Source organism: Aedes albopictus, chromosome 3, assembly GCF_035046485.1.
Source record: "Aedes albopictus strain Foshan chromosome 3, AalbF5, whole genome shotgun sequence".
In the NCBI taxonomy this organism is placed as follows: Eukaryota; Metazoa; Arthropoda; class Insecta; order Diptera; family Culicidae; genus Aedes; species Aedes albopictus.
In genome coordinates this window covers 169945070-169969669 of record NC_085138.1, presented here as the reverse complement: position 1 = coordinate 169969669, position 24600 = coordinate 169945070, and the positions used below count along the sequence as shown (strand labels likewise).

The following is a 24600-nucleotide window of genomic DNA, read 5'->3' as shown; positions in this document are numbered from 1 at the left end:
AAGTTACACCCGTGAGTCGACAACAGATAGGAATGCCAGGCTAGCAAGTCTGTTAGGTAGCTCAGGGAACGTTAGGCCTTTGTAATAATTAATATGAGAAAATAAAATCAGTCTTAGTTCAACAGTGAAACGAAATAGTCGTTTTTTTAAAAACCCCTTCCGGGACGAGTAACTGATAGTTTATATATATATATATATATATATATATATATATATATATATATATATATATATATATATATATATATATATATATATATATATATATATATATATATATATATATATATATATATATATATATATATATATATATATATATATATATATATATATATATATATATTAGAGACCTGTTCACTTTTTTGACCTACCCGTGTCACATCAAATTATCAACCCACATGCAAAAACAAGGCTTCAGTCCAAAAATGAGCCAAATTGATAAAGGTTTAGAGGTGTATCAAATCGATTTTGTGTTTTTTCGAGCATTTTCACGAAAATGTACTTCAATATCCAGAAAATTGCACCAAAAAGGTACCGAAAATACCGTTTAAATATAGTTAAAACAATACTCTACAACTCTGCCGAAGACACTACGGTGTTTATATTGCGTATTTCAAAGTTATTCAACAATTTTCGTTAAAAAATCGCCAAAAAATATAATATTTTTACGATTTTTCATGTAAAAGTCACGTAATTTTACATTGTTTTAGGTGACTAATTTTATGAGCTATTGCTCCTATGTATTACGAACATTTCGTCCATACATCATTTTAGTGTAGAAATTCGTTTTCATTGACTAATTATCAAAAGTTTGTCACGTTGATACTAAAAATTGTACAGAGTTGCCAGCATAAAATTAAACAAAGTTACCCATGATTTAAACATCATTACACTTCTTTGTCTCATCTGCATCAGTTTAAATTTGGTGCAGTTGGGTGAGCATGAGATTGTGGATTCGATGATTCAAGGTTCGAGTCCTGAAATAGCGTTTTTTGCGTCTCGATCCTGCTATAAGTTGATGAAACTACGCACTGCATCTCATTGCAATTTGGCATCATAGCATTGTTTCGGAACCGTAGAGTGCGTAGTAAGAATGAAGTTTCCCTTCATCGTGTAGTTGTGCTGATTTATGGGTAGATAGATAACAAGTAAGCTCCACCCACAGTTGTCTGTAAAATGTTGCATCCAGAAGCAGTTCCATCATCGTATTGAATTGTTTTAGCTATCAAACAGATGCTCAATATTTCGCCCATCTGATCTCGTCGACACGATTTATTGTCAACAAGTATAAACTAAATATCTAGCTAGTCCTGGAACGGGCTTAATTGGTAGGTCCCGATCATTATTCTTTGGGAGATTGCGTGTAAGTCATGGCAGATTCATCATCCTAACTGCTACAAAGAAAAAGAAAAAAAGTTTATCATGTATTTGAGCTTGAACCTGGGACCATCTGATCCGCAAGCTCGAGCCTAACCATCTGCACCATTTCTGATATTTAAATCAAAAGACATTAGGATACGATGGTATGACGTCTTAATCATGGGTTACTTTGTTTTAATTCGTGCTGGTAACTCTGTGCGATTTTCAGTATCAACGTGACATACTTTTGATAATTAGTCAATGAAAACGAATTCCTACACAAAAACGATGTTTGGACGAAATGTTCATTATACAAAGGAGTAATCGCTAATTAATTTAGTCACCTAAAACAATGTAAAATTATATGACTTTTATATGTAAAATCGTAAAAATATCGTGTTTTTTTCGTGATTTTTTAACTAAAATTGTTGAATAACTTCGAAATACGCTATTTAAACACCGTAGTGTCTTCGGCAAAGTTGTAGAGTATTGTTCTAACTATATCTTAACGGTATCTCTTCGGAGCAATTTTGTGAATTTCTGAGTAAATTTCTGTGAAAACGGCTAAAAAAACACAAAATCGATTTGATACACCTTTAAATCTTCATCAATTAGGCTCAATTTTGGACTGAAGACTGAAGGTTTTACATGTAGATTGATAATTTGATGTGTCACGGAGAATCGGAGAAAAAAAGTTTCAAAGTGAACAGGTCTAATATAGATTCAAGAATGCCCTTAGAACCGTCATGAAACTTAATTTAAACAATTTCGGTTTTATGAGAGCGTACACGCACAGTGATCACCTGGCAGTACGATACAGGGTGGAACATGGAGGAAGACGGCCACAACCGAAGGTCATCAACCGTTATAACGATAATTACACTAGTTTACAGCATTTTTGAACTCGGTAAGCTGATGATCATTTTTGGTGTAGAACCATGCCCTGAGTTCGAAAACGCGAAGGAAAAAAATTACAGTAGAGCGGAAAATTTTTCGACTTTCCATACAAGGTTGATGATTTGAAATCGATTTTTGTTCTATTTTTAAGCAACGTCGCTCACTTCACACACCTCATTCTCCGTAATCAATGCTCCGATTGAGCTGAATTTTTTACTGTAACTCGCCTACATATGATATGTCAAATAAACGTCGAGAAAGAATTTTTAAGTTGGTTTTTTCTTATTGAAAAAAATACATTTCTTCAAAAAAATTAGGGAATTTTGCTAAAATTTAAGAAGATCGTCCCTAAAACTCGCCAATATCTTGAATTTCATCAATCTGATGCAAAACCTGTATTCAGATGACCGAATGGTATTGTATTCAGCTTTTAATTTATGGAAAAAGATTTAAAATTGGTTGAACAAAACGCAATATATTTGAATTTCAGTGAATTACATATTTTGAAAAGTTGCAAAACTCGATATTGAGCTAAATCTCAAAAACTGTTCTACTTTAAATTTTTTGAAGGTCGGTTTCGAAATCAGCACTAAATTGTGCTTCAAAAATTTTGGTCGTTGACAGAAGTTCACGACTTTCGTTTTATTTTGTAAACTTGTGTTATCGGGGATGGCTAACCTCGCGCTTCGATAAGCCGGCATTTGTGGAGCGACTGATTACGGGGGTAACACCGACATCCATCCAGCGATGATCTAGTCGGAACCATAAGCCGTGCATATGACGCCGCAATGCCAAGGCGATCGCTACCCAGAAATGGACGCAAATGGGTATACTGGTGATGTCCGGAAATCACAGAGCTCCGCGCAACCTGTTAAGAGCACGAAGGAGGATGCAAAGAGCTCGCACCGATGAGGGTAGAATGGAACGAAGTGAGGGCGGCTAAACTGGCGCTGAACAAAGAGATTAAGGCAAGTAAGCGGGCATGCTTCGAGAATCTGTGCCAGGCAGCCAACACGACCCCTTAGGGTGCTAAAACGAAGGGAGCGTCAGCACCCCCGGAACGCTCACCAGAGATGCTGCAGAGGATCGTTTTTTTTTCTAAACCATAGGGGGAAAATCTGCTGAACAAACACCCTAACAGGAAGATTAAGATAGTGTGGGGTTAGGGCCGTCTTCTACAATACTAGTAAAAGCCAGGACTACTCTCTTCTCGACCCACTAAAACACATTCCTATGGTCGCCAAACCCTTCGTCTCTCCGGAACCACCAAGAAGGCATTGCTTCAGAGAAGGACTAGTGCACATCGCACCCTCAAGGTTAGCTGCGTAGTCTGCAGCAACGAACATCGATGACTCGCTTTGGAGAGTCCATCACGATAGCATGCTGGCGCTTTAGCCAGTTTCCCGAGTGGTTCTCATCACTCCATTTGCCCTTGGAAGGGTCAACCCCGCCCGCGCCCAACTGCTTGGCAGACATCAAGAATTGATGCCCACGTGCAACCCGATCTGACCTGCTGAAGACAAGGGCATCACTACCCTCCAGACCCTATCAGCTACACCAGAAGGTTGCTGACAGCAGGATCTCCACCTTCCCCGACCCTTGCCGGGGACCTCTTTCCAACCGCGGGCTCGGATCCAACCCAGTAGACCGACGCCAGAGGAAGAGCGAAACGAACGGCGGGTGGTGTTCGCCGCTGCAACAGCCGCGCTTAAGACCGAGATAAGAGCAAGCAAAAAGGCATGCTTTGAGGGTCTCTGTCAGAGTGCCAATACGAACCCGTGGGGTGACGCCTACAGGATCGTTATGGCCAAGACGAGAGGTGTGATGGCTCCTACAGAGCAATCTCCAGAGATGTTGGAGGGGATCATTGGAGGACTTTTTCCGCGTCATGATCCTAGTCCTTGGCCTCCTTTCGTAAGACAGCCGGGGACTGGAGTTGGCGATGAGGAGAGGGTCATCGATGTGGAACTTGCGGGGATAGCTAAGTCCCTTAGCGTAGGTAAGGCCCCAGGTCCAGACGGAGTTCCGAACCTGGCCTTAAAAGTAGCTATTGCAGAGGCTCCCGAGATGTTCAGGTCTGCTATGCAGAAATACCTGGACGAGGGAGTTTTCCCAGAAGCTTGGAAGAGGCAGAGCCTGGTACTATTGCCAAAGGCGGGGACCACCCGGAGACCCGTCGGCATATAGACCAATATGCTTGATTGACACGGCGGGGAAGGTGCTCGAAAAGATCATCCTCAATAGAATGTTGCGGTTCACCGAGGGCGAAAATGGTCTTTCGAGTAACCAGTACGGCTTCCGGAAGGGGAGGTCCACCGTAGACGCTATCTTGTCGGTTACAAAAACCGCCGAGAAAGCATTCGAGCCTAAGAGGAGGGGAATCCGCTTTTGCGCGGTAGTGACTCTGGATGTAAGGAATGCGTTTAATAGCGCCAGCTGGTCTGCTATTGCCGATGCGCTCTTGCGTCTGGGGATACCGGAGTACCTGTACAAGATTCTCGGAAGTTACTTTCAGAATCGTGTACTAGTCTACGACACGGAGGTGGGTCGGAAGTGCTTTCACATAACCTCAGGAGTCCCGCAAGGTTCCATCCTGGGTCCGGTGTTATGGAATGTCATGTACGATGAGGTGTTGAGGTTAGAGTATCCAGTGGGAGTGGTGATTGTCGGATTTGCCGACGACATTACGCTCGAAGTCTACGGTGAAACGATCGAGGAGGTAAAGTTGACTACCAACCACTCGATCAAGGTTGTGGAGGCGTGGATGCGGTCCAGGAAACTGGAGCTGGCTCACCACAAGACAGAGGTGACGGTGGGACATCCAACAACAGAAGATCGTGGAAGCGTTGTTCCTGCGCCACGACAAAGAAGTGGTAGCCCCAGTGACGAACGATGAGCTCATCGTAATAGCGAAGTCACTCATGTTGAACATTACTCCGGGTCCAGACGGTATCCCGATAATCTCGTGGATACTATTGATTGGTAATTCTATACTTTGAGGATTTTTAGGGTTAGAAAGATGGCCCACCAAAACGTCGGGCATAGAAGACATATGTCGTTTTGACTTCACCGGAGACTGCAAGGCCGAAAAACCCCCAAGGTATCCCGAAAGTAGCCATCAAGATGGCCATCGAGGCTAGCCCCAACATGTTCAGAATGACCATGCAGGTGTGCCTAGACAGAGGCGAATATCCGGAGAGGTGAAAAAGGCAAAGTTTGGTTCTACTGTCCAAACCCGGGAAGTCACCTGGCGACCCGTCGGCATCTGTCTTCTGGGCACCGCCGGTAAACTGTTGGAATGGATCATTCTGTCGAGGCTGATGGTCTATACCAAGAAACCCGATGACTCTGGCCTCTCGGATAACCAATTCGGCTTTCGGAATGTTCGATCGACGGTGGTAACAAAAACAGCCGAGATACCGCTCCTTAAGAAGGGAACAGGAATCCGCTATTGTGCTGTCGTCACGCTAGATGTAAAGAGTGCATTCAGCAGCGTCAGCCATCGAGTGCGCCATGCCGGATACTGGAGAGCTACTTCCAGAATAGGGTGCTAAGCTAATCTATGACACCTAGGAAGGCGAGAGGAGCTACAACATCACCGCGGGGGTACCTCAGGGCTCCATCCAGGGCCCGGTATTATGATACGCGGCATACGATGTGGTATTGAGGGTCATACTTCTACCGGGCGTAAAGCTGATCGGCTTTGCCGGTGATGATATACGGCGAGTCAATAGAGGAAGTGGAACTGACAGCAACGGACGCAATTGGCATAGTGGAGGACTGAATGAGGTGGAGACAGATGGCACACCACAAAACGAAGATGGTGGTGGTAAACAACCGCAAGTTCGAACAACAGACCACAGATGAGTACACGAGTGTGCTCACTGAAGCAATTGGGAGTCATTATCGACGATAAGCTGAAATTCGGAAGCCACGTAGAATATGCCTTCAAAAGGGCAAGCATGGCGATAATGGCATTGTCAAAGATAATGTCAAATAGCTCAGCAATAGTCTCGATTAAGCGTAAGCAGCTCAAGACAGTACTGGCATCCAGTCTGCAATAGTGGTGGCAGATGATGAGGATAAATAAATAAAGAATGGGCGCGAGGGGGATTGCCAAAACATCGTCTATGCTAAAGTGACAGAGGGAATGGGATTCCTCCAGTAAGGGTAGATAGACACACAGGTTTATACCGAGCGTGTCCAAGTGGACGAGCAGGTCCCATGGTGAGGTGTATTTTCACTTGACACAATTTCTGCCAGGCCATGGGTGATTTAAGTGGTATCTGCACAGATTCGGAAATGCAGGCTCCCCCCAGCAAGTCCGGAATACGCAGACTGTGGAAAGCAGACGAATATAGAAGCCACCGCCCAAGTGGCGCGATTCCCTATGCAGGAGGTAAGCGGTAGAGATATCCGGACAACATTGTTGAAAGGAGCCCATGGAGCACCCAAATGACTTTGAATTGGCTGATGACGTTGCTCTCCTAAATCAACGGCGCTCTGATATGCAGAACAAGCTCGATGATCTTGCCAATGGCTCCTCGGCAGATCTTATCATCAAAGTCAACAAGACCAAATCGTTAGATGTAAACACGGTCAACCCTTCCTGCTTTACGGTAGCTGGGCAAGCAGTGGATAATATTGAAAGCTTCCAATATCTTGGTAGCCAAATGGCGGCTCCAAGATTGACATAGGTGTACTGATCAACAAGACGAGGGTTGCTTTTGCGAGTTTACGAAATGTATGGAATAACAGTCAAACTCAAACGTGAAATCAGTGCTGCTGTACGCCAGTGAAACGGGGTATGTATCAGTGGTGAACACTCAATGGGTGCTGGTCTTCATCAATAGATGCCTGCGGTATATAATTCGGGGTGGCCTTACAATTGGATCTCAAACGTGAAACTCCATCGTCGATATCACCAGAAGCCGACAGCAATAGAAAGTCAGGAGCGAAAGAGGAGATGGGTCAGCCACACTCTATGCAGGGGCGGAAACGAAATCTGGAAGCAAGCGTGAGATTGGAACCCAACGAGATATCGCAGCAGAGGCAGGCCCTGAGGTCAAGGAGATGGCGGGCAATCGCCCAGGATGGAGATCATTCAATCCAGCCCTCAGCACCACTATGGGTGCGCAGGACTGAAAGTTGTTCATTTCTGCCAGGTAGCCATTGTCTAGTTTCCCCTACAAAATTAAACATACCTAATCACTTAAAATTTCAATTAACCTAAAACAATTCAGGAAAACGTTTCTGGTTTCGTTGTGTCATTTCAAATTTTTTCTGTCTCCACTGATTGAAGGGAAATTGAATTATCTTTTCTTCGTAAAAATAAACCCATTCTCGGTATTTCGCCGTCGAGTGAACGCCCTGTTGCTTGGCTATGGCCCGGTCAATTAAATTACCGTTTGCAGCCGCGCGGTGGACCTAAACGATGCTCGAGATGTATAGAACCGTGGCGGGATGGGGTTCCACCCGGTTGCTCTTCCAGGGGGTCGCAACGCCATGCGGGTAGGTTCGGGCACTGGATGACAGGCACGACGTCACGCGTCGTCATAGCCAGGCACCAGAAACTTACTATTCACCGAACTCCGTTTCACTTTGGATGATTTTTTGATACTCTTGATTTTTGCGTAGCCTACGTACTTGACTGGTTGGTAGATGATAGCTTGTTTCGTTTTCTTTTCTCTCACTGGGCCGATGATTAATGATACTTGGATCGGAAGGTTGTTGAAAGGTTTCGAGATTTATGCACTGATCTAAGATGGATGGGGAGGTGGTGCTGTCGAATAATATAATCCTGACTTCGTAGTAATGGATGGTTTTGCTGGTGCTACAATGATTGAATACAATAAGACTAAGAGAAAATGCACGTTTTTTCATCTGCTTGCCCGAGCAGAAGAGAAAAACAATCGCATAACAAAATGCGTTATTTTGACAAAATAACTAAGTAATGAAGTCAGTTATTTTAATGTTATTAACATAACATATTATGTTATAAACTTGCGTGTCATGAGCGGCAAAATAACAAATATCATAACAAAAAAATGTTCCTGGAAGACAAATTTAATAACATGTTTTGTTTGTGTCAATAACAACTTAATAACAATGAATTTGGAAAATATTTCAATAACAAATTTTGATCTTCAAAAGTTATTGATAACAAACCAAAAGCAAAATTTTTTGGACCACCCTTCAGATAGAGTTATGCTAATTGCGAATTATAACATATGAGTCTAACTATTTCCGAGGAACTACTAATCAACCAAGTATTACAACATTCTGAGATTTTCTATGGAATTGATACGACTATATGTAACTGGATACAAAAAATTATAAATAAAACAGGGCTTAATTATCGAAGTGTTCATAAAATAATAAGCTGATAAGAATAATAATTATAATAATTAGCTAATATGTACGGAATGCTGTAAAGAACGTAAATCTCCAATATTGTAGTTACAATTTCAAAACTTGTTATTGTTGTGATATTGTTTATCAAATATTTGTACACACTCAATATCAATATAATAACTTAGTTTGCTCCATAACAAAACATGTCATTTAAATGTTTTTTAATGGGTGCATATCAATTGCTGGATAATAACAAAATAAGATTGTCCAACAAACCGTGTTATGAAAAAGTAATTCCTTGATAAGTTAATAATAACAAAACAAGATATAAAAACTGGTTATGTTATTTTGTAGTTATTATTTTGCTATTCTCTTCTGCTCGGGTGGTGATACGTTAGTGATTTAAATTATTAACATGAACCATGCCGTCTATTAGAGAAATAAGAAATCTCGTATCATCAAGGAGTGCATCGTAAAAATGTTGTAAATGCTCACGATAGCCTAACCAATAATATATTGGCCTTATACAGAAGTTTTTTTTAAATACTGTTTACATACATGGAAAGAGGAATACCAGTTCTGATTTTCTAGAAATAACCATTAAACATGGACTTTCATCGTAAAGTTTGAACACATTCAAAAATCTGGATACCTCTTAAAAATTAGAAATTGCGAAAAATGTAAAAAAATGTTTTAAACTTTTTCATATTTTGGCGCAAATATATTCTTTCCAAGATTGCTCATGATGTAGGTAAATTAATATTTAAACAAAATTAACTCCAATTTAGCGCAATTCCACAAAATGAAAAAAAAACGTCATTTTTAAGAACCCCCTTCATTTTTTAAACTTATTGAGGCAGAGAACGTAAACGTATGACCTTTGAAGATATTTGAACAAGAATATCAAAGTTTGAACAAAAACTACTAGTTTTTAGGATCGTGCATTTTCTAAATGTTCAGGATTTTTCCATTGAAAATTTAAAATCTTTACGTCGGTCTTCAGTGCCCGAGCAACACGTATATCATATATGAGATACGGCAGCGCAAGTTTTGGTTGTATTTGTATTACACTGTGGTGCACAATTGATCGGACAAACGCCGATTTTCATACAAAATGGCCAAGTTTCGGATGCTGTAACTTTGGTTTGCGTTGATTAATTGAGCTCAGTTTTTAACATGGAACTACTAATATGCTGAATTTAACGTATACGAAGTACAAAATGTTTTCGTTCACATATTTGGGCGTGGCAAGGCGTTCAAAATGTGCAAAAGTGATCGGACAGCGGCACCCCTTTGATTTACACGCGTGCCGCTGTCCGATCACTTTTGCACTATTTTCAATATCTTGCCACGCTCAGATCTGTGAACGAAAACATTTTGTACTTCGTATATGTAAAATTCTGCATCAACGCAAACTAAAGTTACAGCATCCCAAACTTGGCCATTTTGTATGAAAATTCGCGATTGTCCGATCAATTACACCACAGTGTAAATTAATTTGACGTAATTCTAACACAAAGCTAGATAACGTAATATTAAATTCTATACAACGAAAACTTAACACTGCCCCAACTCTCATAGGACATGTGTATTACTTGGGTGATATGTTATGTGTACACAACTGCTGACAATAAATAGTTTATAGATTCTTCACCGTACAAACTTGAGCTTGAATTTGTGAGGTGTATTCAATCAACCATATTTTCATTCAACCATATTTAGTGGGCCTGTTCACTTTTTTTCAAAAAATATCTCTAATTCTCAAGTCTAGCCTCATAGTTTGATTAGCATCCTAAAAAAAAGTAACTGATCAAATTTTCAGCAAAACCAATGCATTGAAATTAAGAGGTGTATCAAATCAGTTTTGTGTTTTTCGACTATTTTCAAACTTCAAAAAATCATAACTACACTAAAAACTGTCAAAAATTAATTCCTTAGGCACAAATTAAAAGACATACTTGTTTGCTACAAGTTCTCCGATCAAAGTTTGCCAATAAAATAAATCAATTATGTAATTATCACAATTGTAATCAGAAAAACCTGAAAAGGTTGATATTTTATGGGTTATGTTCTGACCCCATTTATATCATAGTAGTATGGAAATGTCAATTGACGTGTTCTTGGAAGGAATCTTAGAAGAATAGTTGAATATTTTCGTAACAGCTTTGAAACTATCGCTGGGGATCCAAAAGGGAATCCCTGTAGAAATTCTTGAAAAAGTTTCTGGAGGTATTTCTGAAGAACTCTCAAATAATGGAAGGGAAAATCGCTGGAATGCATTCAAAAAGAAATATCTGGAGGAATTTAGGAAGGCATTCCTAGAGACATTCCTGGTGCATGTCCTAGAGAAATTCCGGGAGGAAAACCTGAAAGAATTCCGAAACAGACTTCCCTGGGAGCCTCGGGCTGAAAATCCCCATAATAAAGAGCCAATAGAATAATAACTTCCCTGGGTGAATTCCTGAAGGATTCCCTGGGGAATTGTTGAAAGCACTTCTAGCTTGTTAGTACTTATTTGTTTAATTAAGTCAGTAATTTCTGCGCAACCAAAACCTGTACTCCCGTGACTCTTATTTGAAATGGGTGTTGCTTAGAAGAATCCCAGGACGACTGATTATAAGAATTCCTGAAGGAATCCCTAAGTTAACTCCTGAAGAAACTGCTGGAGGGATTCCCTGAGGAATCCCTATTAAATTTATTAGGCAACTTCTTGGAGCAATTTCAAGAGAAATTTCTGGAGGTATACATACAAAAATTCGGAAGGTGATCCCTCCAGAGGTGTTTGAAGGGACACCTTCAAAACCCCTCTGGAACAACTTCTAGAGGAGTCTCTAAAAGAGTTCCTGAAAAAAATCAATGGATAACTTCTTGAAAGCTTTCTTGGTAAAAAAAAAACAAAATATCAGGATATATTCCTGCAAGAATCGCAGGGCGATTCCTGAAGGTATTCCTTTGCAATAAATACATGGACGAACTCCAAGAATTTTTTTTTGGAGAAAATTTGAATGACTGCCTAGATGACTTCTTGGAGAACGTGCATCCTCCTTGGCCTCTATATGTGTCCCTCTAAAATTATCTTACTGAATTCCAATACAAATCGCTGGAGGAGTTCCTGGAAACCTTCAAACAATCCTAGAGAAATTCTTGGATGCATCCCTGAAAAGATGATACAAAGATTCCTGAAGAGTCTCCTGAATAAGTTTTTAAAATCATTTCGAGAGAAATTTCTTAAGAAACCACCAGAGGAATTCCTGGAGCAATCTTGGGAATATTCTTGGATAAATCCCAGGATCAACTTCTGGATGAATGCCTGGAAGAATGCCTGAAGAAATTACTGGAGGAATTTCTGCATTAATTCCTGGAAGAAACTGTGGAGGAATTCCCGGAGCAATCCCTGGATGAATTCCTGCAAGTATCATGTATCAAAGATTATCTCACAAAAAACAGACAAAGTAGGAACGATATTGACCCCAATGCAATAGAAATAGATGAAGCACAAATGAATCAAAATGACGATCAAAGTTGAACAGCTAGATAGTTAACACAGATAACAGATGTTTATCCTAGAACAAAATTTAACTCAAAACGTGTGTAAAAACTGGAAAAACCATATGCCTTGGTTACTGCTTCCATCTATACAACGAATTTCTGCAGTGATTGCTATCTCACAGGGGCTGCTTGCGTTTGGCATTTGCACTCAAGCGCTATGAATGCGATCGATGCGCCATCTCTAAATGGTTGCCAGTTAGGTTTCCTGTTTGAAATGACGGTTGAAAAGGTTTACACACATTTCATATGCTAGCATAAACGTCTGTTATCTGTGATAGTTAGTAAGTATTACATTGAATTGTGGGCGAAAAAACATAGGACGGTGAAGGCGTATAAATGGTAGTATTAGATTACCAAACCAAGTTTAAATTAGGACGCAAACCACATAGTATGACACTTGAAACAAATACTTTTCATATGACCTTGCAACAACGAAACATAGACAACACTACAGGCTGAATGTTTTTGGACAGCGACGAATAATTCTTTGTAAGTCTATGTTATATGTAAAATCGCTAATGATAATTAATGTTTCGTGTCACTATATGTATGTTGTACATCAAATAAAATAAGATCCCTGAAGAAGATCCAAATTGGGATCGAAACGTTGGAGCCAAGATAATACATTCGTAGGCCAACTTATTAGAACTGCAAGCCAGACCAAAGCAAATCCAAAGTACACAATCCAGTCGAAAGTCGCTAGACATGAAAAAGTAACCGACAGATATCAGGAGGGAGATACACTAGTTTTGCCGTACCAAAATATCTAATACAAAAGGCGAAAGAATGAACTTTATAGTTTAAAGTGACGTTGATAAAAATGGCCGGTAAGCCCCGTGAAAGCTTTTTCGTGTTTTTTTCGGATTTTTTTAGGATATTTTGGCTTGGCAAAACTAGTGTCGCTCCCCAGCGAGATATGCTGTAATAGGCAGAGAATTTTTCTACCAATACCATGAATTAATTTTCGCATGTAGAGGATTGGGTGTGCCCAATCTGACTGATTTGCTTGTCTGACGTATTTCTCTGTGTAAAGGCAAAGCACAGATCCTAAATCGAAAGCAGCAGCATTTTCACGAGGAAAAAAACAAATAGGGTAAGTGTTCCAATTATGGCTATAGTACTAATTATTCGCCATAGTTGATTTTCACCTTTTAAAAATGTAAATGAACAATAAAAATTGTGTGAACAACAGATCACGTTCACAAAAGATCATTGCACTCATTTAAACTTCACATTTTGCTCAAATTAGGCGCCCTAATATACGTACAACAAATAAAGCTGACGCTCCGTTTTATGTAGCATATCAAAGGTCTAATGTACCACATTGTATCAAATAAATGCACTAGAAAGTTATAAAATAGTAGCTCATTTTCCAACTGAGAGCTTTCCATTGATTCCTATCGCTTGCACTGCAAATATATCAATGATCCGTTTCACGATACCGCCCACTTTAACGAGTGTAGTAGTTTCGAGTTGCACACTTGGGACATCAAGAGCCGCTCTCATTCTATACACTACCATCATCATTATCATCATCATTGCCCGAGCCATCATCCACCTACGATGTCTGCATCGAGCTACGAGATTGCGCTTGTGCCTACTCCCTCGTTATATGGTCAAGGGCATCAGCTGCTTGCTACCCGATGGAGTAACGACGATTTTCTGTGCTCCCAGTTTCCAGATTCAACCTTCAAAACTCATCCCAGCCAGAACTGAAGTGGGTCAACCTTCTCGAACATCATCGGGTTTGAAAGGGGGTACACACAAGTGGGATATGCAAAAAAAAACTGCGATTACATCAAAGTCGATTCGTCCTCCCGCCCGAGAGCACTCCCATCGAGATCGATTTGATTAAGATTGACATTTTATGTAAGCACTCATGTTGCACGTCAGCTTCCGAGAACTTTCGGTTCCCAGGAGTCCCCGATGTTTACGTGATGACGGTTTTATTTTTATCATACCACACCGATATTAGGGGCACAGCTTGTAATGTTGCACTTCTGTAAGGGATGATTTGCTTCATGAGATAAATAAAACATCGACGGCATTAACACAAGACATAAAAACAGCAAAAAGTACTTACGTGTGTCTTCTCCGTAGTGATCAGCCCGCGAGAAGAGGGTTCCAATGGAAATGCGAACCTCCGCCAAGGAAAATCACTTTTAATTGCAATCGACAGGTGGTTTACAAGCTCCGCGACTGTTGTAATACACACCAAACTCTACACTCTGGAGAGAGGGAATCCACTAGTTGCATGAAGCAAGAGCCACCACCAACGAGCCAACGCAATCGGTAGTGTAGGTAAAGGGAACGTTCAAAAATTACGTCCAACATTTGGGGGAGGGGGGGGGTCTACAAAAGTGTGACACTACGTGTATTAGGTATAGGGAAAATGCGTGACAGAGGGGGGAGGGGGGGTCTAGAAATCCCAAAAACTGATGGACGTAATATTTGAATCTTCCCAAAGACAAACAACTTTAATCTCCCGTGGAAAACAACTACGAGGCGAGCGATGGCGGCGTCTCGCGTGGGAATAATCCCCCAGCAGCCACCCCAACAGCCACCACAGGAAAACACAGTTCTATGGTAAGGTCCCGAACCTCAGTCAGCCATCCAGCCAGTCAGCGGCGTCACACCATCTTACCTACCGGGCGGCACTGATTGTTTCCATTTGCTTGCTATGAACGGAGGGTTCCCAACCTGACCGGTTTAGAGATTGTGGGCGGTACTTCGACGCGCTGTTATCTTGGCCAAAATTTGCTCCCTCGGGTGATTTTCGCCCCTTGTGCTTCGAATTGGAGTAACGTCCCAACTGTGGCAAAACCTGCTTCTCAGCTTAGTTGGGCTGTCCATAAACCACGTGGTCATAAGGGGGGGGGGGGGGGTTCGGCCAATGAACATTTTGTATGGACGAATAAAAAAATTTGTATGGACTAATGACCACACGGGGGGGATGGGTTTGAGAAGTCCCAGAAAAATGACCACGTGGTTTATGGACAGCCCCAGTGTTCTTTGAGCACCTGCACAGTAATTAGCTGAGAGCATCCTCTGGCTATGACCATTATGCATATGTGTCGCAGGTATGCTACATGCCCAAGGAAAGCAAGGAAATTTCCACTACGGAAAATTTCTTGACCAACCGGGAATCGAACCCGTCGCTCTTGGCATGGTCTTGCTGAAAAACTGCGTGCTAACCACTTCAGCTATATGGGCACAAATATCTGGGAGCGATATTGCTCACCCTGGAAGAATCACTAGCTAATTTGTACAATTTCGGAATTAAACTTGGTAGGGGGATTAGGGGCATAATGGACACCCTAAGCAAATGAGTACGTTAGGCCTGTGTAACAGAGTGAAACTTAACATATTATCAGTTGACTTACAACTTTAACTTGTTCCCTACGTCTCTCAATCATTTACAGCAGGTAGAATGTATGTATTGTGAATAAATAATGAATTGAAAACCGTGTGATTTTCAGGGCTGGCAGGAACGGTTCGGGGCGAAATGGACACCCATCGGTGCATAATGGACACCCCTGCGTATTTTATGCTAATTCTTTGGTTACATCGACCAGTTAAGTGATTTGCCTCCGGAGATCAATTCCACAGATATATTACTCCATCTTAGACGAGTTTACATAACATCAAAGTTAATTAAACAAACTTAAGGATAAAATAATTGCCAGTAATTGCCAGTGCTCATTTCGTCCCGAATCGACTACAACATTATTTTGTAGATTATGTAGATAAGGTAACAATACACTTGTTTTTATGGTGGACACGCTCAAAGACTCATAATACCTTATTTGCTGCTGCTTCGAAATTATAAGAATTTCGCCATAAGAAAAACACATTTTAATTTTAATGATATTTTGATTATTTAGGAGCAATGTAAATGGTACTTATGAAAAACAGAACCATGACTTGTGCCTTTACAAAAAAAGTTTACATAAAAGTCAACGGAATCGGCAAAAAACAGGGGCGTCCATTTCGCCCCGGGTGTCCATTATGCCCCTAATCCCCCTATTAACTTCGTCAAAGTTAAGTAGATAGAGATAGATAGACCATATCTTGAAATAGTTAATTTCTGCAGATTTGGTAGGATTTTGCTTAAATATGCACCGTGATTCTAAAGACAACCAAAAGTCGCATAAGGATGTATGCATTAGATCGTATATAGTACTATATAAAGTTACCACCCAATTAATTGGACAAGCAAAGATCTGTAAAGGAATTCGAACACATCGCACATGATGTCATTTTTTGAACATATTGCAACAAGTATTACAATGTATCTGGTAAAGTCGTATAAGAATACAACTTATGTAAGATAACATTGCACACATTCTGCAATGAACATAACTCATACGACGAATTTCGCGCCAACCCTTCTATGGGGCTGGCAGCACCCTCTCAGAAGCAAACGAAACTTGGCGAGCATTAAAAATATGTCTTTCAAAGCAACTTTGTATGCTTTGTTTTTTGAAATTTGTCAAGAATAACATTTGAAGAAGACCTAATTTTTTCATAGATTTCATTAAATCGATGTAACTCAAAAATGACAAGACCTACAAAAAAGTGTTGTATGGTGGACTATCGTGAAATTGCATGATTTTTTAAAGAAAAAAAAAACAAAAATTATAAAATTATTTCCTACACTGAAGAATGAAGGTTTTAATAATTAAAAACAATATTTCAAAAAAGTCTATGTTTTTCAATTGATGATTTTTTTCTGAAGAAATGTATTTAAATTACCCACATTTTCTCCAAACAATGTTGTTTGACATATTTGAGGAAAAAAAGTTTTCCTAAGAAAAACTTGTTTCATATGTCTATATTGAGTGAATATGTTTCATTGTGTTTCGTGCCAACATGGCCATATATACAGGGTGTTAGGTTCCTGAGTGCAAACTTTTTAAAGGGTGATAGAGGACCATAAATGGTGAAAAAAATTGTTCTACGCATATGGTCAAATCTCAACCGTTACGTAGTTATTGAATTCCCCATGTTTTGGACTCTTATTGCCTTAACTGGCTATAGCTTTAAAATGGTCAAGCTTATCGCAGTTTTTTACCCTTATTCGAAAGATTATTGAATTTTCTATCAAATGGCATCAATCAATCGATTGATTTAGTTAAATAACTAAGTTTTCTAGAGCAAATAGCTCAAAAGTTGTGGGGTATGAACAAAGCTGAGTAGCATTTCCCATGCGTGTATTTCCCCTAGCAAGCATCAGTGACAGCCAGCACCATGACGGGGTCGTCGTCAGTGTGATGCTGCCTCATTGACGAGTGGACTGTTGGCGGAGCAAGACGCCATCACCGTGAGGTTCCGTATTATGCCAAGTGATTCTACTGCAGTTTGCTAAGATGGCTGGGAACGGATTGTTCCAGTGAGTTGCCCGGTATTCACAAAAGTAGTGTGTTTTAATTTGCTTTTGTCAATTATCTTTGAAAAATGCGTAATAAATTAAAATTTTCTCTTTGACAAAGTTGTGGCCCCTGTTCCACTCTACAATTCGTTCTTTGACATCAAACTTCTATCTCTTATCGTTTTCTTGCAATTTCGATTCAAACGTCGCATTTCAGATCATAAATTTGCAATCGTCATGGTAAGCACTTTTTTGCGCACTGTGCCGCACATTTAAATCGAAATTGCAAGAAAACGATAAGAGTTAGAAGTTTGGCATCAAAGAACGAATTGTAGAATGGAACAGGGGCCACAACTTTGTCAAGGAGAGAATGAATTTATTACGCATGTTTCAAAGATAATTGACAAAAACAAATTAAAACACACTATTCTTAGCTATTTTGCTCTAGAAAACTTAGTTATTTAACTAAACCAATCGATTCAAAGATGCCATTTGATAGAAAATTCAATAATCTTTCGAATAAGGGTAAAAAAACTGTGATAAGTTTGACCATTTTAAAGTTCTAGCTAGTTAAGGCAATAAGAGTCAAAAACATGGGGAGTTCAATAACTACGTAACGGTCGAGATTTGACCATATGCGTAGAACATTTTTTTTCACAATTTATGATCCTCTATCACCCTTTAAAAAGTTTGCACTCATGAACCTAACACCCTGTATGTAGGCTCAGTAGCCTCGCATCAACCATTGAAACTTTATGGATGTTTAAAAATTGGTTTAAGAAGCAACTTTGAACAATCTAACATTTATCTGGACTAAAATTTGAAAAGGGCGCATCAAAATGGCCCACACTTATATGAATAACAAAAAAATGAAAAATACCGGGTCTTACCTCCTGTATGTGTGGTTTTAGACTCCCAGGAGCTACGTTCCATATTTGAGGTCTAAAGGGGACGAACTTGAAGTTTGTATGGGAAAACTTGGCCAAATGTATGCGGAAATCTTAAGTTTTCTATTTTTGCCGCTAGGTGGCGCTGTAAACGTTCAATTAATAAAACGAAGACCGCAAAGCTATCCGACGCCTGTGAAAAAAAATATATCCCAGCCAAAGTGAGGCGAAGCATTGGGATTCCATTATTGACATTATTCCTTTACATGTACTGGAAAAACGACAACAATGTTTTATCTCATTTTACCTGAGGTATCAGTTTACATATTTGACAGAAAACATTGCCATATTAACCGAAGAGTTGAGAAAACTCGGTATGTTATACCGAAGATCATTAATTAATGACGTTTGGCAGCTTTTCAACTCCCCGATGGAAATTACTACCGAACACTCGGTTTTCATTATTGTAGCCAGCCATTTTAAGTTCGGAACGTCTGTTGGAGTGCAAATATTTGCAGCGCAATTATCGAGCTTGATCCAGTGTATAAATGTGAGAATAAATCTGGTATAATTTTTACATAAACTAATGTTTCTTTTTGTGTATTTACAGTCTACGGTTAACATATCCACCAAAATCAGTATCGAACTACAGAACTACAGAACTACAGAAGACACTCATCCGATTCCGCCGTATGTTATGAATAGAGTAAAGTGGGGCGAAAGTTTCTTTTGAAGTTTTTAAGCACAATGGAGTCTTTCACTCCAAAAATTTTGAAAATTGATCAATATTTCGAAAAGTTATGAGAAAATGTTGGTTTTTGATCAAAAAATTGTAATATGCGATCGTCCTTCCAACGCATGGAATGGGATTTCAATGAAATCGAATTCGATATTTTATTTTGGGTCGTAACTAGGTATATTTTGAAGATGCTTTAGCATGTATAACATTTTGCAAAAAAGATTTCGAAATCATATCTTACACATAGTGGGGCAAGAGTTCGAGTCATGTGACAGCTTTAGGTGAAAACCTAAAATGCTGCAAAATGTACATTTATCTCTAAAAATGATGGAATTAGCGAGAAAATTCGATCGAAGTTGAAAAAAAAGTTGTTTTATCTGAGTTTGGCGGAAAACTACTAATTTTTGGTCTAGTAAATTTTACCCTGATTTCAAAAGTTCAAAAGTTGGCCCTCTGAACGTATTTTTGCTGAAAACTAAAATTTCATAGCTTTCAAGCAAAAAAAAGTTTAAAACCGGTCAACTGGTTCAAAAGCTGTGATTTTTTGAAAAAAAATAGTTTTGAAAAATCTTGAATTTTACATTTATAAAATTGGTCACCCTAATGATGAAATAAAAAATACGGGTCTAATTATTTCCGATAAACTACAAAACCACCAAGTACCACTGCTAGGTAAATTTATTGTTATAAAAATCATTGAAAACTATGAAATACGTTTCATTACCAATCCAATCCGAGTCTTCAACTATCCGCAAGGCGAAGTTTATGGAATTTTAGAAACTGTCACTAGTAACAAAGGCTCTGTACTATGAATCCTTGTTTCCAAAACGCACATCCCTAGCTGAACAAGTTTTCAGATCTTACTTCGTAACGCAACACAAAAAGGTGATCTACCCTCGTTACGGTTTCCGGAGCATGTTTTAAGCCCCCTCAACCATTCATCCCTCAGCACGGGTCACCTTAAACTTTGGATTGGGGCTACCAGAGTCGCGCAATATCAGTCTTGCCAGGTGACTACTGATATTGCAACATCGTCACTATCACTCCACTTGATATTGACCCGCACTCTAGATCACAATCATTGCAACTGATGTGATATTTTAGTGGTTTTCGCCAAAACTCAAACTTTTTTATGACCAACATGCAAAACTTGTTGTTTTGTACCGTAAACCGGGGTCAAATTGATCAGCGGGGTGAAATTGATCAATCGAGGACTAGATTGTTACTCCATTCTAGTAACTTATATACGTCGCTGTCCACTTGGTGTCTTCCACAATAGTTTTTCCAAATTGATTGAAGCAAAGTTTTCTATGGTATTCACTTTGGGTAAATTGAAGAATGAAGGAGTTAAAATCTATTTTTCTATGGTTTGCCAGACCAACCTATTTGCCAAAAAGCCATCACTGTTCAGCCATTCCATAGAAAATAGATTCGAAGTCGATCTCCAAATGTCGTTGTTGTAGTTCTTGTCTGGGTTTGTAGTTCATCGAAAATAATTTGTCCCGTAATTGTTTGTTCTCTCATTAGGGAGGTCCAAAAAAAAAAATGCTGAAGGTCTCTCTAATAAAGACAAATCAATCAATCAAGGTCCAAAAAAATCAAAGTTTTTTTAAACTTAACATTTTCAAAAATCATAAATTTTGAAAATGTTAACCAATTTTTAATTTTTTTTTGTTTGCAAAAAAAAATAGTTTCAGGAAAAATACATAGGAAGCGCAAAAAAGTGTTCAGAAAATTTGGCGCAACATCAAATCAAAGATACATATTGTTTAAATTTTTGAGATATGATTAAATCCAAACCCCAATCAATCCACCTAGCGGCGATGGAGCCTTTCTCGTGCTTCCAAGCATCCATTCAAGATATTTTTAGATATTTTGTATAGCTACCTATGTCCACTAGACTTCAAATATAGACATCTTGGATATAGTGGTCGCCATTTTTGAACTCCATACATTTTTGCTATTCCAAATATGTATTGCCATATTGCATAGTTTTAGATTCAAAACTCCGTAAAACATCCCCCACCTTGAGTTTTGGGCCACTATCCTAGATTTCAGGCCGCCATATTAAGTATTCTGGTCACCATTTTTGGACTCCGGATATCTCCTTATAAAATATACTCACATTGGATGGTGTTGAGCCTGAAACTCCTTGAAGAAACCGCCATATTATATTATCAGCCACCATCTTGAGTTTTAGACTGCCATTTTGAATTTTGAGCTGACGTGATGGATTTTTGTTCTCTATTGATAAACTCCTCTCAAAATTTTTCAACCATGCTAAAGGTTACAAAAATGGTGCAATTTATCGCATGATAGGATTTGGTTCAGTTTTATATATTGCCGGTGGCTGGTCCGCATCACTAAAATGGCCGTAACTCCGGAACGCCTCGATTGATACGAACCATTTTCAATAGCAAACAATGCGGTTAAATTCAGGCTAGATTCATGCTAAAATCCGTAAAATCTGCAAATGAGGAGTACCTTAAAAATGAGTGACCTTTTTGTGCACAGACATACATACTCACATACACACACAAACACACAAATCCAAAATTCGCTTTTTAAGTGAACATATAGCCTTTCAGAAGACAAAAACCAAAAGAAGGCAAAAACCAAAAAAAAACTTAGTTTTATGAGAATTTACAACACATTTTTCCTAAAAACTACAATTCAATATATCTAAAAAATAATAATTCAAGATAGTCCAATTGGTTCTTAATTTGGAAATTTTTAATGTTTGATTTATGTATGGCTTTGAAAAACTTTCATTCTTTGGACCACCCTATCCTAAAATTGTCAGCCTTAATAACGAAATAAATAAAATATGAGCCTAATTATTTTCGACAAACTATAATCCGACCAAATTTAGCGGCATTTGGAGTTTTACTACATATTTTGATTTTCTATGGAATGGCTGGATAGTAGCAATAACGCTGAAAAGACAACCTCTAAAACATCATTTTCATAGTAAAAACATGTTTTCCTCCTAACCTCGCGATCTGGCTTGGTGTGAATAAGAAGTGTGGCCTGGTTAAGTTCTGGCTCACGTTTATTTTAAATTGGTAATTCTATAAATGTTTCACGAGAGGATTCCTAACAATTTGCATAAAAAAAACGGTATTTCCCACTCAACAATAAAAACGACCTCAAAATCCTTTTTCATTGTAGACTTAAAAGAAGTTCAAATGAAATAGATCAAAATTCAACCACAGCTTAAAAGCATGGATATTCAGCATTGCCATGCTGAGGGTGGCAGGTTCAATTCCTGGTAGGTTCAGGAACTTTTCGTAAAGGAAACGTGCTTGGCTTCCTTGGCCATATGCAGAGTATCTTCGTGTCTGCCACACAGTGGAAGCTCTAGTTGCAGAAGTGCTTATAGAACACTAAGCTGAGAAGCAGGCATTGTCCTAGTCACGACGCTCCGACATGAAGAAGCAAAATAAAAATGTTCAAGATGCTTTTACAGTATTTTTTGAATTTCCAATACTCGTACTTTTATGGAAATGAAATTTCCAAGATTCTTTCAAACATATGTAATCAAAAACGTTGTTCCATTTTTGCACGTTTAATCTAGAATGAATTCTACAACTATATAACTATATCAAAACGATGAAACAGTGAAAATGTATATGTTCATGATTCGTGTTTAAGGAGACAATTCTAGTCGTTAAACCTTACGAAAAAGTACTTTATCATAACACTATGTTAATGCCTTTTATATCATCCATTAGTTTCTAGCACCGCCATATTTGCAACAAGTGGTGTGCCACTGATTCAGTTTTCTTTGGTTATAAAGATTAAGAACACTCACTTTAACTAACACTAACTCTGACTATTTGTTGTCATGAACAATTTTAGCTCACGTTTTTAATCAAAAACAATAAGTGAAGATCTCACTGAAATGAACAGGTCGTGACTTCACCGAAACCATTAAGAATGTGACTGTTCCGTAATGCAATTCCACTATGCAGACTGAAACTTGATACCATTTTGGAAGGCTCACTAACAACCGGAATTTTTCCACATCTAGAACCCATTATAAAATGTAAGAAAACATCGTTATCTGCCATTTTCTCGAAAATTCTGTGGACCCATCCACCGTTAGTACCCCACCCACCTCTACAGATTGGGAACCGCTTGCAAGCTTCGCTACCGCCGTGGGTTCGCCGAAGTTAATGCGGCGACACGGTACGAGGAGGACGGGGTGGGAGCTGCGAGGTTTCAAATAGGCGTTAGGCTAAATTTGCCTTGCTGGTTGGCTCGGGTCCGTGGCAAGTTCTTCTCCGGTTTCCTGTGGGTTGATTTTTTCTTCTTTTTCTGCAGCGATTTTATTTTTCACTAATGTATTTTTCATTCACTTCAGTTGTATCCTTCCTTGGCCGGATGAACCGTGTTCCACACCGTTTTCGCTGCCTTCCCACAAACACTATTTATAGACACAGACGCACGTACGCCTCCTGACTGCCAAGGTGATAGATATCCTGTGTGCTTGAGCTTTCATCAGCGTGGTGAACGAGGAAAAAAACGGTTAAAACAACTTCACTGCCACTTTCTGTCTAGGAAAAAAAAAATGCTGGCAAACCCAGCAAAATCACTTCACCACCAGGAGAGGAAAAAAGGATATCCAACCAGAATATTCACACGACCGCGGTCTTGGGCAGAATTTGCGTGTCGAGCGCGTCAAGGGTAGTCTTTGACTGAATCGGAAAATTTTCACTTTCTCTCGTTGTTCTGGCTCGAATGAGGTATCCCCCGCACTTCCAGGTAAGCGAGCCTGGGAGGAGCATGATGGGTGGCTTAGAGTCGGAGAGAGTGAGCCTAATATTCTACAGGAGAACCGGAAAACACGGAGAGGAATCCGACCGCACACGAGAGTCTGTTTGGAACGGTTATCCTGGACCACGCGGACCATGATGGCAAAAACAGGGAGACGCGTAACCATAGATCAGTGTTTTATGTACGGTCCATCTGATTCGTTTGAAGATACTTACTACATGTACTTGATGAAGATTTCGAGTAGCAGGTGCTTGTGACTAATGGAGTTTCAGGAAAACGCAATTTATATCCTTGTTGCACGTGAACAAATACAAACATCCCAATTTATCTTTGAGAAATTCTACAAGCTTTAATTAGATGAGAGTATTATAATACATAGATGATATCGTCGGTTTCCTGCAACAGAGTGCACAAAATTGGTCAATTTTGAGATTATGATGACAAATGATGAAAAAACTACACTCCCGATCAAAAGTTTGGGGTCACCCCCTCAAAAACATGTCATTTTTTTAGACCCATATCTCCGCCAATTTGCGTCCGATTTAAAAACCCTAAGTTTCATTCAAAAGAAAATAAGTCAAAGAAACTTTGAACATGATTAAAAAAAACTTTTTCAAAAAAATTTGTATGTAAACTTAACCCAAAGTTGCAAATTTTCTTAA

At 39.3% G+C, this 24600-nt stretch overlaps 1 protein-coding gene across 13 annotated transcripts in view; it reads right to left on the bottom strand.

The window, feature by feature from the left end:
- Positions 1–24209, bottom strand: part of LOC109402762 (ras-specific guanine nucleotide-releasing factor 2-like) — an 839143-nt gene extending 814934 nt beyond the window's left edge. For 5 of the 13 annotated variants that reach the window (XM_062861315.1, XM_062861326.1, XM_062861327.1 and 2 more), the window contains exons 1-2: positions 23280–24208; positions 14246–14390 (exon numbers count right to left, since the gene is read on the bottom strand). The gene's annotated coding sequence lies outside the window, so the exon portion shown is untranslated. Of the gene's footprint in view, positions 1–14245; positions 14464–23279 lie in introns of those variants that run through there. The other 8 variants (XM_062861325.1, XM_062861329.1, XM_062861318.1 and 5 more) reach the window with 7 other exon arrangements.
- Between the last annotated feature and the right edge of the window lie 391 nt (positions 24210–24600).